The sequence below is a fragment of the Heteronotia binoei genome, chromosome 6 (assembly GCF_032191835.1).
Source record: "Heteronotia binoei isolate CCM8104 ecotype False Entrance Well chromosome 6, APGP_CSIRO_Hbin_v1, whole genome shotgun sequence".
NCBI classification, from domain to species: Eukaryota; Metazoa; Chordata; class Lepidosauria; order Squamata; family Gekkonidae; genus Heteronotia; species Heteronotia binoei.
This window is the reverse complement of record NC_083228.1, coordinates 70,515,424-70,529,767: the sequence shown is the minus strand read 5'-3', so window position 1 is coordinate 70,529,767 and position 14,344 is coordinate 70,515,424.

Here is a 14,344-nt window from a genome sequence, read left to right as displayed (position 1 = left end):
AGACTGACAGACAGTATATAAAGATAAGCCAGCTACTGGCTCCAATCTGTTGTGTAAAGTTTTCTCACAAGCCAGTGTTATAAGGGAAATTAAAGGGTTCCCTAAAGTCTATGAGCAAAGAAATGCCTATGATACCTTGAAAATAGGTTGAAATCCTCTGTATTTCTATTTGGGAGTAAGTATAAATCAATGGATAAAGGATTAAGCTATAGGGCTGTGATCCTATGCATTCTTACCTTATGGAAAGTCTCATATAAATTACTGAGATTTAATCTGGAGTAAGTACAGGATTGGACTGTAAGAGAATTTCTTTGCTCCTTACCTTTTTCATCATTAATATTGGTTTATGTCCTACCACTCTACTCAGCAAAACTACACTCAAATTAAAATTATTAAATGTGCTGTTTTGGTTTTGAAAATACACTTAATAATTTTGTTACAGTTTGGAGCTTGCTGTATTTTCAGAGAAAGATACCTTTCTAGTGTGTGAATAGGTCAGATATATTTTCTGGAGAAGGCCTGTGACATGATAAAGAACCAGATTAAACAGGAGAATTTAATGTAAATCTAAAGAAATTTGCTATGCAATTTTTTAAAGCCTAACTTTTATATGCACTTACTGACATCAGCACAGGTAACATAACGAAGCAGTTCAGTCAAATTGGTTAGTGCAAATAAGTTGAGACATGCTGAGCTGCAGAAGATCTAACCCACTTGCTGTGTGTTTGACTTGCTTCTTTAAATTCTTCACAGGAAGCTAATTTTGTCAGCTTGCCCTTTATAGCAATGACAGAGTAGAATAACTGATTAGACTGCAGCAATCTGCTTGGAATGGAAGTTTGACTGAATTTCTCCTAGGTCTCCCTCTTAACAATAGAATCAAAGCAGTATGTCCACAGAGTATAAAATCATTTTCTGGTATCCTCCCTCTTATCTTTCTTAGCAAGGATTGAAAATTTTCAAGTAGTCTGCTCTTGGAGACAGAAATAAAAAATATAGAGCATGAGTCTGGGGGATTCATTAGCCCTTGGGACTGAAGCATACAACTAGATGCTCATACCATTATGTGAAGCAACCTTTAAAGCACCCACATATGCTTATGTGGCTTTCACTTGATGCCCTTTTTGCAGAGTTGCATGATTGCATAAATATGAACCAGAATCAGTGAATGAAAGGGTCCCATTCACATTGCTTTTTACCACTGTCTGCAAACAATTTGGAGATTAGGTAATTAAGATATAGGGGGAATGGGGTGTCCATTTATTTTGGTCAACTTTTTCTGCGCAACTTGCAGTATGTTTTACTCATGTTTTAGGGTTTTGATTTTAAACATACAGTTGGAAGTTCACTGTTGTAATCTATGATTCCTAAAATCTAGACATCCCATCTCAACAGAGACTTCCACACTCTCCTCTTTAAAAGAACCCTAAGCAAAAGGCTCTAAAACTTCCAAAGGAGGAAATTAATCAATTGCTCCACTGTTATCACAGTTGGGCAGGTGTTTAGTGATACTGAGCCAGCCAGCCAATGTTTCTCACTGAGACCTGAGATGGATTACACAGTGGGCGTTTTTGCACTCACCTTCAGCCAGCGCGACCCCCTCTTCACCGCGCAGGATCTGCGCGGATTTCGCACTAAATGCCGTGGAACAGCCGGAAGAGCCGGAAACTCCCGTCGCAAAAGCCGCGCAAACGGAAACTGCTTTTTGGCGGTTTACATTTGAGTGGCTTTTGCGCCCGGGAGTTTCCGGCTCTTCCGGCTGCTCCACGGCATTTAGTGCGAAATCCGCGCAGATCCTGCGCGGTGAAGAGGGGGGTCGCACCGGCTGAAGGTGAGTGCGAAAATGCCCAGTGTGAAATAATGTAGTCAAATAGCATGAGACATGCAATATACAATGCAATAGGATACGGTTACAAAAATTGAAACAGTACAAAAAAATCAAATATGATATAAACAATGCAGAGGTGGAATTACAAAATATGAAGACAAGGCACTAAGAACAAGATAATACATAAACAAAAACTAGAATAGAATTTTGTTCCCTTTAAGAAAATGCTCTCGTAAACCAGTAATTTATTTATTTATAGTTATAATTTCTATTTCTATACCACCCTTCCCTGAGTTCACAGGGCTCAGGGTGATTAACAGCAACAAAAAGTACAATATAAAACCAGATTTGAAACAATCAAGTTAAAATTAAAGAGCATTAGATGCCGCCAAATAAATACAGTATATCAGGGATGGCAAATGGTAGCTCTCCAGATGTTTTGTTGCCTGCAACTTCCATCATCCCCAGCCATTGGGCATGCTGGCTGGGGCTGATGGGAATTGTAGGCAAAAACATCTGGAGAGCTAGTATTGGCCACCCCTGCAGTATATGATATGATATTGGATGCAGTACAAGAACCCGAGGCTTCGTGCCTGTCTTCTGATTTTATCTTGGACCACTTCGACGCACTTAGCCTAGGGGAAGTCGACGGAATTCTCTCTATCATGCGCCCTACAACTTGCGATCTTGACCCATGCCCCTCCTGGCTAATTAAATCTTGCCAGAGGGAGCTTAGATATCCTGTACGGGATATCATAAATAGATCCCTCTTGGAAGGGCAATTTCCAACATCCTTGAAAGAGGCTATGGTCTGCCCTCTCTTGAAAAAAAGTAGAGCAGATCCGTCCAAATTGGCGAATTACCAACCGGTCTCGAACTTACCATTCTTAGGTAAAGTTATTGAGAGGGCAGTGGCGCTACAGTTACAGAGTTTTTTGGATGACACTTCCACCTTAGACTCCCACCAGTCTGGCTTTCGTCCAGGTCATGGGACGGAGACAGTGCTGGTTGCCTTGGTGGATGACCTCCAGCGGCATCTGGATCAAGGCGGCGTGGCGGTGCTGATGGTGTTAGACCTGTCGGCTGCGTTCGACACGGTCGACCATCGGCTACTGGCCCGCCGGCTCACTGATGCAGGGATTAGGGGGTTGGCCTTACAGTGGCTTTCCTCCTTCCTTGATGGACGGGGACAAAGGGTGGCAATTGGGGGAGAGCTGTCCCAAAGGCACCCACTAGTGTGCGGGGTGCCACAAGGGGCAGTTCTCTCTCCGATGTTGTTTAACATCTACATGCGCCCCCTTGCCCAGATTGCTCGGAGGTTTGGGCTTGGGTGCCACCAATACGCAGATGACACCCAGCTCTATCTACTAATGGACGGCCAACCTGACTGCGTCCCAGAAAACCTTAACCTAGCATTGCAGGCCATGGCAGGTTGGCTCAGGCTGAGTGGGCTGAAGTTAAATCCAATGAAGACAGAGGTCCTTTGCTTGGGCCGCGGTGCTCCGGGAAGGGAAATCCCCTTGCTGGTTTTTGACGGTGTGCTGCTGAAAGCGGCCTATAGGGTCAAGGGCTTGGGGGTTCTTCTGGAGCCTTCATTATCAATGGAGGCACAGATAGCAGCCACTGCCAAGTCTGCGTTCTTTCACCTTCGATGGGCAAAGCAGCTGGCTCCCTTCCTGGAGCACCGGGACCTAGCAACGGTGATCCATGCTACGATCACCTCGAGACTGGACTACTGCAATGCCCACTACATGGGGCTGCCCTTGTGCCAAACTCGGCGGCTGCAGCTGGTGCAGAACGCGGCGGCTAGGCTGCTGTTGTGACTCCCAAGATGGGAGCACATACAGCCGGGGCTGCGCGGACTGCACTGGCTGCCAGTGGTGTACTGAGTCTGTTACAAAGTGCTGGTTATCACCTTTAAAGCCCTATATGGCCGAGAACCTGCCTACTTGAGGGACCATCTCTCCCCATATGAGCCCCAGAGAGCGCTGAGGTCAGCTGGAAAGAACCAGCTGAATATCCCTGGGCCAAGGGAGGTCAGATTGAAGACCACCCGGGATCAGGCCTTCTCCATTGCAGCTCCACTGCTGTGGAATCAACTCCCGGAGGACGTACGGGCCCTACAATGCTTAGATCAATTCCACAGGGCCTGTAAGACCTACCTCTTCAAAATAGCCTTCACCTAATACCGAGCCAAGAAAGTGCCGCTGGACATGTTTTTAGCCACTGGATTTTACTAAAGACCTAAGTTATAGCACCACAATGTTAATTTTAATACAACTTGTAAATTGATTTAATGATGATTTTATAATTATAATTGTAATCACTATGTATGGTTTTATTGTATATTACATTCATATGTTGTGAGCCACCCTGAGCCTGCCCTGGCGGGGAGGCGGGATACAAATAAAAAGTATTATTATTATTATTATTATTATTATTATTATTATTATTATTATTATTATTATATGCATTACTGCCCCACAAGTGAGAGAAAACAAAGTGGGGTGAGTAGACAGAGTGCTAGATAAGGTGGTACCCATTGCTGTCCTCATCCAAAAGCGTGGTGGAACATCTCTGCCTACATGTGGGACAGATGTTATTTGGCAAGGAGTTCTACCAAGTAGGAGCTAGGGCTTTTTTTGGTCAAGGACAGCCAGGCTAGGAATCACCAGTAGATTATTTCCAGTGGAGTATAGAGCTCTTTGGGAGACATAGCAGAGGAGGTAATCCTGAAGATACTTATGTCCCAGACCACTCAAGGCATTAAAGTCATTACCAAAACTTTGAAACTTATAAAAGAACTTGCACAAGTCAAGACTGAGTCATGCTAACCCATGGTAACCCATTCTCAGGGTATTCCTGGAGAGGGAAGAGCAGAGGTGGTTTATTATTGCCCTCCTCTGCCTTCCTTGGCAGTCTCTCATCCAAGTACTAACTGTGGAAAACCCTTCTTAGCTCCCAAGTTCTGACAGTAGAAATGTACAGGTAACCATTTGAAGAGTGGCACCTTTACAAGGGTTTGCTCAAACAAGTAAAGCTGTCACAGCATAGCATAGCAGTACAGGCAGTTCTGCAGATATACTCAATCTAAATATTGTCATTTTAAGGCTTTATTCTGTTACCAAGAGCTTTATATAATGTTGTTTTCCAAATTGAGATAAATCTATAATGCTGAACTTGAGTGTTCCAGTTTATATTTATCACCCAAATCTGCAGAAAGAAAAGCTCCCCAGCTACAAAGTTTGGTTTATCTGCTGCAACTTGGAAGTGATGGTTTCTCCAGTTAACTGAGCTATGTTGTGTTTACATCAGCAGCTGCAAGGCTATATGGTATATTCAAAAGAGAAATTCTGTCTCCTTTGAAGAAATTTTATTGATAAATAGAAACCTGAATACATAGCCTATGTGTCAACATTTCAGAGATGTTACATTGCCTTCTCATTTAATAAATGTACTCCCATCTGGCCAGCTTTCATAGTGTCATCAATTATACATAATCAATCTGAATTTATTTACATGTGGAAGGTTTGATGTGTATTACTTGTGCCTTACAAGATGTTTGTATTTTTGGAAAGCTTTAATTTATGTATTGCTTTCAATACATCGAACTTAATGATTAGAGAAATTTTACAATTTACATGCTGAACAGATTGGGGGTGGGGGAGCTAAAGTGTCAATGCACATCCAAAAACAAGCAAAAAAAATAGGGAATATGGACAGAAAACTAAATTTTTATAGTATGAGTCAGAATATTTTGCTTTTACCAGACTTTTAGTGCAAAGTTAATTTAGACCAGCATGTAAATAGCAAGCTTTTCTGCTTTCTGAGCTGGTAAAAGGTGTCATGCTAGTTGTGCTTCTGAAAGTCATATGGTGTTACACCAAAATTCAATAGGAAGTGATCCCAAAGATACATGGTTGAAGCTAGATTCATAGGCTCTCCTAATTTCTATAGGTGTGGTAGTCTAGATCGGGTGATGGATGCCTATAGTTAGTAACCACTAAACAATCGATATATAAAGCCTTTGTGAGTTCCTGGTATAGGGAGATCACTTGGCAGGACAAGGGAATTCTTAGATAGCCTTGGCTGCTAGCCAATATTTTCCTCCTTATATATGGGTGCTGCAGCCAATGAGTTACCTAGAACTACAGATGGAATGTAAGTGAGAAAATATCATATCAAATTCAATGTAATATAGTACATTGAAAGGCCTATGTAATGACAGAAGGCAGCAAACACATTTTTCTTCTCTTCTGCCACTGTCATCCAGCAGAGCTTTTCTGAGTTGTGACACTGCTGTTTCAGCCTGTCTCCATATGATAAACAAATGTTATTAACCTGAGGAAAGCAGACTTTGCAATGTGCCTGCTCAGTCCCTGTCCATTTTGTCTAATAAACAGAAATCACAGAACTCAGTCCTACTAATAATAGTATATCTTTGAGGCAAAGCAACAGCCCAACACTTAGCTGGATCTGTGTTTGCACCTGCAGGACCAGGAGCTATCTGAGAAGGGAAGGATCCCCTTTGGCTCTGTGGCTGCAACGAGATGCCTGGTGAGCTGGACCTGCAGCAACCCAGGAGGGCCAATCAGGCCTCTGTGGCTGGCAGGGGGGCACAGTTCCAGGAAGACCTGGAGTACAGAGTGTGGCTGTCAGGGAAGACCTGGAGTACAGAGTCTTAACTCTGGATTTTCCCCTCCTCCCCCTCCCACCTTCACTTGGTTCTCCTTCTGGTGTGCCACAACACTGCATTGTTGAGTTTTCTTGCATGCATTCTGTGTCACAGCTTTATGTGGGCAGTTTAGGCATTGGGCTGGAGGGGGAGGTTGTGCCTGCATGACTGCCTTCTCTATTCTGGGGACCCCATAAGGGGTCTTTGAATGGGGGCCATACAGCAGCATGCCCAGCTTAAGGGCTGTTGGCTGGCTTGATCCAGCAGGCAGCAAAGGAACAACACAGTGGCTTGCGCCCATGTGGAAGTCTTGGACTTTCCACTCCATGATTCTCCCCTAGTGGGTAGCCTGGGAGCAGGGATGTTATTGGTTGACAAGTGGGTCACCTGATGCTGGATCCATCCCCATGCCGCACCAGTGCTCCTGTTGTTATCTTTAATAAAGCTGTCCCCTGTTTTCACTCCAGGCATGTTTGTTGGTTGTTTTGTTCTCCTCTTCACCCTCACTCCCTCCACTGTCTCCTAGGACCATAAATGCAGTTTGAGTAATTGTAAGACCACTACTGAAAAACCTTCTTTCAATACCTTTATGCTGGGGTATTATAGACCTGCTTCATCCCTCCCTTTAATCAGATGCATGCCACCTGGTCCATAGAGGCTACTCAGTACAGAGCACCCAGGTTCCATATTACTCCATTCTAATGGACTGAAACAAAAGCCTCGAGGGCCCTAGTGTGTGATCTTGTCAACTCTATTTAACTTCCAAAGAACTTCTGATACCATCATCCATCGTATTTTTTTCTACACTGGGGCATGTAGTGGGAATGAGATGTGCTATTATAAAGTAGGTTTTGCTTCTGCACACTCTGGTAATCTTGATGTCTGTTGCAATTTAAATTGGGATTGCTCTTGAAGATAATCTGGAAAATTCAGCTGTTACATGATGGCATGTCTGTGACAGTATCACAGACTACTAGTTTGTCTCAAGGCTAAATTCAAGGTTCTGGTTTTAGGCTTTCATCCCTAAATGAAATAAAGGAATTAATTCATGACCAGTTGGAACAGGGATGCTGTGGTCCCAGCTGCTTCTAAAACCAATGTGGCTTTGGACAATGGGAATTAGCCAGGGGAAGAGCATATATGTGGCTTCCCATCTCCTCCATGCAGGCATTTTACATAAACTGTTAACCTGCCCTCCCTCCCTAGAGGCAACATGAAATTAACTCATTGTTTGGAGCATAAGCATGAATTTTCTGAGTTTCCTAAAACTGGTTTTCAAGAGACTTTTTCCATCTCTTCATGCTGCCTTGGGAGGAACAGGTTTAATAGGCCTGGGGTTAGAAGTGTTTAGTCCATAACTGGTTACAACTGGTTAATCCATATCACAGAATCATAGAGTTGGAAGGGACCTCAAGGGTCATCTAGTCCTGCACAATGTAGGAGCTTCACAAATACTTCACACACACATACATACTTAGTGACCTCCGCTCCATGCCTAGAAGATGGCAAAAACCTCCAGGATCCCTTGCCAAATTGGCCTGAAGAAAAATTTCTGACTGATCCCAAAGTGTCAATCAGCATTTCCCTGGGTGTGTAAGAAAGGGCCACAGGAACTAAGCATTGATGCAACCCTTCCTGCTCTCCTTCTTATGATCTGCCTAATTCACAGAATCAGCATTGCATATAGGTAGGGCCAACTGGTCATGCACATATGGAAGACTTGGGGGGGAACATAATTGATACTTAGCAGCATTAACCAAACCATTAACTGTCTGTGAGGCTCTCTGGGGGAGGGAAGGTAAAGTTTGACAGGTTTTGGCATAATCATGTACAGGTAAGAATAAACAAAGCCAGGGTAGAATTGCCTAAATGATGGCAACCATACACAGACTGCCTAGCACCAACTGCCATTAAATAGGCTAGTAGTTTATTACATAGATAAGCCATTTTAATAAAATACATTAAATTGATGATGATTGTCTTATATCTTCATTTGGGGAAGGCAGGGTTCTGGGAACAAACTCTTTCCTCATATAAGTGTGGATTCTCCCATATATTAAGTTGCTGCTATTTTCCCAAGAGAACATGAAACCCTAACAGTAACAAAAGATTTTTCAGTGGAAGTCCTTGTACTGGTGACTTATCTCCCCAGGGAAATTTGCCAGGCTCCATTCTATACTAAGTTGTGACGATGTTTCCACTCTATCAGGCATTCTGAGTATTAGGATTGCCATTATATTATATATGTTAACATTATATTTTCCTGAGACTTTATTATGGTTTTAATATAAGACAACTGGTAATAATAAAAAACTAATATATATTTTAAGATGAGTGAAACAGAACTTAATATATCCTGTATCATTTCCCTATGACCAGAAAATATATTAAAGAGACAACACTCTCAAGGATTGTTTATGCAATAAAGGATCCTAGAATGTCTGCTAGAGAAAAACAAATAGGATTGATCAAATAGACCAGCTGAAAATATATTGCAAAGATTTCTTTTTACTCAGTCCTCCATGTTTGGCCACCAGGATGGAAAAGACAATGCCATAAGAAATTATATTGCAATTTCTCTTCAATAGCACATACTATACCAAGGTAATCCATGACATTACTCCCAAAGCCAGAAATATCACCACTGTTTTGCAGGACTGCCATGCTTTCTAGGAGCTAATGGCACTTTCTCCTCATAACACAGGTGAGCCTAGTTATTTCTGCCAGGTCTCAGCACCTTTTACCTTTTGTCTCAAAAGTATTATTCATCCCATAGTTTTGTACAGCTGTGTAATGCATTCTTCAGAAATCATTTTGGAAAGATAGCGACTTTATTAGGGTGATGCTTTGGAAATGGCAAAGGTCCCTTTACCTCATCTAAAAGAAATGCATGGAATTGACAGATGTGTGTGACGATAATGGGAAAAGCCCCACTCTTACAAGGCCTTTATAAACCTCCCTCCTCCTCTCCCCCTATTTTCTAGTAAGAGGGTTGATACAAATAAGTATATACAGAAATAGATTTGCACTTGGCTTACAAGCTTATTGTCTCATTAGCTCTTCTTTATTTAATCATCTCCCTTGATCTTTTAACACTTGTCAAGGCTTGCAAAATACTAACTTCTTCAGCCAAAAATTTCAAATACGCTTTTCAAGACATAACACCAACCACTGAAAAAAGGAGTGAGCCCTCCAAAATAATTTGATCACAAAACTGCAATAGTGTGGCTGGCAGATGGGCCCTGTGAGCCCTGATCAGCAGCTGGTGGCCTCTTGCTGCCCTGTCAGAAATGAATACTAAAGGGGCAGAAGTGGTGCACCTTCACTGGCAGGAGAAGGAGAGCAGGGCAGCTTGTTAGGGGCTTTAAAATTTGACCAGAGAAAAGGTATGAGGAGATCATGGGGGGAAGCAGTGATGATAGGGAAGGGATCTGTGGCTGGAAGGTTCAGTCTAGAGATGGGCATGAACCAGGAAAAAGCAATTCAGTTCATGGTTCTTGGTGAACTCATGAACCCAACCATAGACCATCATGGACAAAATAACTGTTTATGCAAATTGAACCAGTTTATGAAGTTCATGATGCAGTAGAACAGCCCTCTGGAGTGCTGGAGACATCAAACTCACAGGAGATCTCTGGCTGACTCTCCTTTACCTCCAAGTAGAAATTGAAGATGGGAGTATTTTTGCCAACTCAACAGAACCAGGGCAATATGCCCTGAGACCAGCCACCCAAATCCAAACCATTGTATAATGACATATGAAGATGTGGTAGCTCCAAGCCCTAAGACAAATGAAGACATGGTGACTCAAAGCCCTGCAAAGTAAGTAGACAGGATGTCTTGAAGTTCTGAGAAGTAAGTAGTCATGATTTATTGATTGATTGATTGATTATATTTATATCCCACCCTCTCTGCTAGGGCAGGCTCAGGGTGGCTCACAGCCTATGAAATCACAATAACAATATAGCTAACTATTACATTTAAACAGGTTCAGATCAGCCATTAATTAAAACTAAAACACTTTAAAACAATATGGTGCTAATTTCAGGATATCCTTTCAGTTCAGTTGGATGATGGATGTTCTTCCTGCTACTGTATCAGCATGTTAGGATCAATTAAAGGCAAGCCAGGAGAGTATAGTCTTGCAGGCCTTGCGGAACTGGGCAAAGTCCCACAAGGCTCTGGCCTCCTCTGGCAGTTGATTCCACCAATAGGGGGTGATGTCTGTAAAAACTCTTTCTCTAGTATATTATACTCTAGCCTCCCTCGACCTGGGGATTGTTAATAGATTTTACATACCAGATCTAAGTACCCTCTGGGGAATGTGCAGGAAGAGATGGTCCCTAAGGTAGACAGGTCCTCGGCCATATAGGGTTTTAAAGGTCATAACCAGCACCTTGTAGCAAATCCGGTATGCTATTGGCAGCCAGTGCAGTTCCCGCAGCCCCAGCTGAATGTGCTCCCACCTGGGAAGGCCCAGTAGCAGCCTGACCGCCACATTCTGCACCAACTGTAGTTTCCAGATTCAAGGCAGCCCCAAGTAGAGGGCATTAGAGTAGCCCAGTCTCAAGGTGTCCATAGCATGGATCACAGTTGCCAGGTTATCGTGTTCCAGAAAGGGAACCAACTGCCTCACCCGCCTAAGATGGAAGAAAGCAAATTTAGCAGTGGCTGCTATCTGGGCCTTCATTGTCAAGGACGGCTCCAGTAGTACCCCCACTCCCAAGCTTCTAACCCTGGGCGCCGTTGTCAATGGAGCACCACCAAAAGCTGGTAAGGGAATTTCCTTACCTGGACCGCTGCGACTCAGACAAAGGACCTCTGTCTTTGTCAGATTCAGTTTCCGTCAACTCAACCTAAGCCATCCTGCTACAGCTTGCAGCGCCTGATCCAGATTTTCTGGGGCACAGCCAGACCAGCTGTCCATCAGTAGATAAAGCTGGGTGTCATCAGCATACTGATGGCAACCCAACCCATACCTTCGGGCAATTTGTGCAAGGGGGCACATATAAATATTAAACAACATTGGGGAAAGCAAAGCCCCCTGAGGCACACAGCAATTAAGCAAGTGTCTCTGGGATGACTGTACCCCGATCACCACCCTTTGTCCCCAACCATATAGGAAGGAGGAGAGCCATTGCAAGGCCAACCCCTGAATCCCTGCATCGGCGAGACAGTGGGTCAGTAACTGATGGTCTGTAACTGATGGGTCAAACGCAGTCAACAGATCTAGTAACATCAGTACTGCCAAATCACCTTAATCCAGATGCCTTTGGAGGTCATCCAACAGAGCAACCAGTACTGTCTCTGTCCCATGACCTGGGCAGAAGCTGAACTGATGGTGATCTAGGATGGAAGCGTCCTCCAGAAAACTCTGCAACTGTAGCGCTACTGCCCTTTCAATAATCTTACCCAAATAAGGTAAATTTGAGACCGGTTGGTAATGTGCCAATTCGGCCGGGTCCAGTGTTGATTTTTTTTAAGAGAGGGCAGACCACTGCCTCTTTTAGAGGCACTGGAAAAATCCCTTCAGAGAGGGATCTATTTATGATATCCCGTATAGGATGTTGTAGCTTCAACCGGTAAGCTTTAATCAGCCAGAATGGGCAAGGATCCAGATCACATGTCATTGGGCGCACAGTGGAGAGTATGCTATCAACTTCCTCCAGGCTGAGTGTTGTAAACCGATCCAAAGGTGGTCTGGAAAACAGGCACAGAGCCTTGAGTTCACATACCATGTCAAATTTAATGGGGAGGTTGTGCCAGAGCGACGAGATCATATCTGCAAAAAAAGTCGCAAAAGCCTCACAGCTGATGTCCAATTCCCTAAGATTTGGTCTGCCTTATGGCAGGGTTGTAAAAGTCCAAATTGTGCTAAACAATTGTGCTGGGCGTGAATTTGCAGATGTAATTCTGGCCACAAAGTAAGTTTTCTTTGTGCCTTTAACTGCCATCTCATAGGAACTCATAAACTCTCTATAAGATGTTCTAGTCGCTTCATCTCGAGTATGCCACCACTGCCTCTCTAGTCGTCTGAGCCCTCGTTTCATCAGCCGCAATTCCGGGCTATACCACAGTGCCAGCTTAAAATGAGGGCACAGAGGGTGCTGGGGAGCGATCTCATTGATGACCCTAGTGAGCTGGTCATGCCAGGACTCAGCTAAATAATCTAGAAAATTGCCAGGGAGCCGTAGAGCTGTCTGGAACCATATTAGGTCCATCAGGCTCCATGGGTAAGCTAAAAAATGCTCATCGCCTAAACGGGTTTAGGGTAGGACAGCCATATGAGTCTTGAGGACATAGTGGTCCAACCATGGCACTGACTCTGCAGTAATCTGGTCCACTAAAACTCCCGCTGCAAAGATCAGATCTAGCATGTGTCTAGCCTGGTGTGTGGATGTAGTTACAAATTGGGAGAATCCTAGTGTCACCATGGATGACACTAGGTCCACTGCCTGATTGGAATTCACGTCATCAGCATGGCGTCATCAGAATCAGAAACCTTGGGTGTTCCAATGCCCAGCCTGTTACGGCCTCCATAAGGAACAGTAAGGCACTGACTGGTGTGTTAGGCGGACAGTACATTAGCCAGATTGCCAACCCCTCACCCACATCAGACTGGCACATTCAATGCCATCCATCTCAGGAGATGAGAGAGCCCAGAAGGAGTACGCCTCCCTCATGAATAGGGCCACCCCTCCCCCCCTGCCCGCTCGTCCGTGATTGGTGAAAGACTGAGTATCCTGGGGGAACTACTTGTGTCAAAAGCCCTGAGAAATAGTGAGACCTGGTGGCTCGAAGCTCTGAGAATTAAATAGACATGGTAGTCGATGATGTTCCATGAGGTGCATGCTATCTCAGCCCCACCGACCTCACAGAGTGTCTGTTGTGGGGAAGGGAAGGGAAAGGAGATTGTAAACTGCTCTGAGACTCCTTTGACAAATAAATGGAAGGATATAAATCCAATCTCCTCCTCCTCCTCTTCTTCTTCTTGATAGATGTTGGTTCAATCATGAGGTAGGTGTTTTGTTGTGAGGTAGATGTTGGTTCATGAGGTAGGTGTTTCCTTATTAGGTAGGGTAACCAGATAAAAGCACAAAGGAAAAAAGCCCCCCACTGACATAAATGCTCACAGGAAAAAAAAAATCCAAATGGAAACATACCCACATGGAAATAAACCCACATGGAAAGAAGCCCATGCAGAAAAAGCCCATACTGAAAGAAGCCCACATAGAAAAAGCCCCCATGGAAAAATATGTAAAGCAGCCTAGATGTTTATAATTGTGGATAACCATTAATAATATTTTGTTGTTATTTTATGATTAAAATAAGTCATATTCACATGCAACAAAAAGTTTATCTTCCATCTGCTACACAAAAGTGGCAACCATGTCATGTAGTGCCTCATATTTCCTCTTTTTCACCTCTAGGCAACCTGCCTGTGCATTAGCCAACATTAGTATGTGACAAGCCAGGTCCTTCTGCAGTCCATCGAACAGAGACCACACACTGGTGTGACTGCAATGGAACAAGAAATTAAGAGCATTGTGAAATCCCTCACAACAGTTCATAGACTTTGGTAACCGTTCCAGGGTTGTATCATGATGATTCCATATTCTTATAAAAAACTGAGGATCTTTACCTGCTGCACCCTCAATATATGTTGAAAAGAAATACATGAGCACTGCATTGTAGGTGTCTTCATCTGGAAATGTGGCAGCAAGCTCATCAAAAACAGTTCTCACATTATTGTTTGGGACAAAGGCTAATCCAGCAAGAGATTTCAGTGTAATTTTTATGTTCATATTAGTTTCATATTCAGTCTTCAAGTCAACACTGTT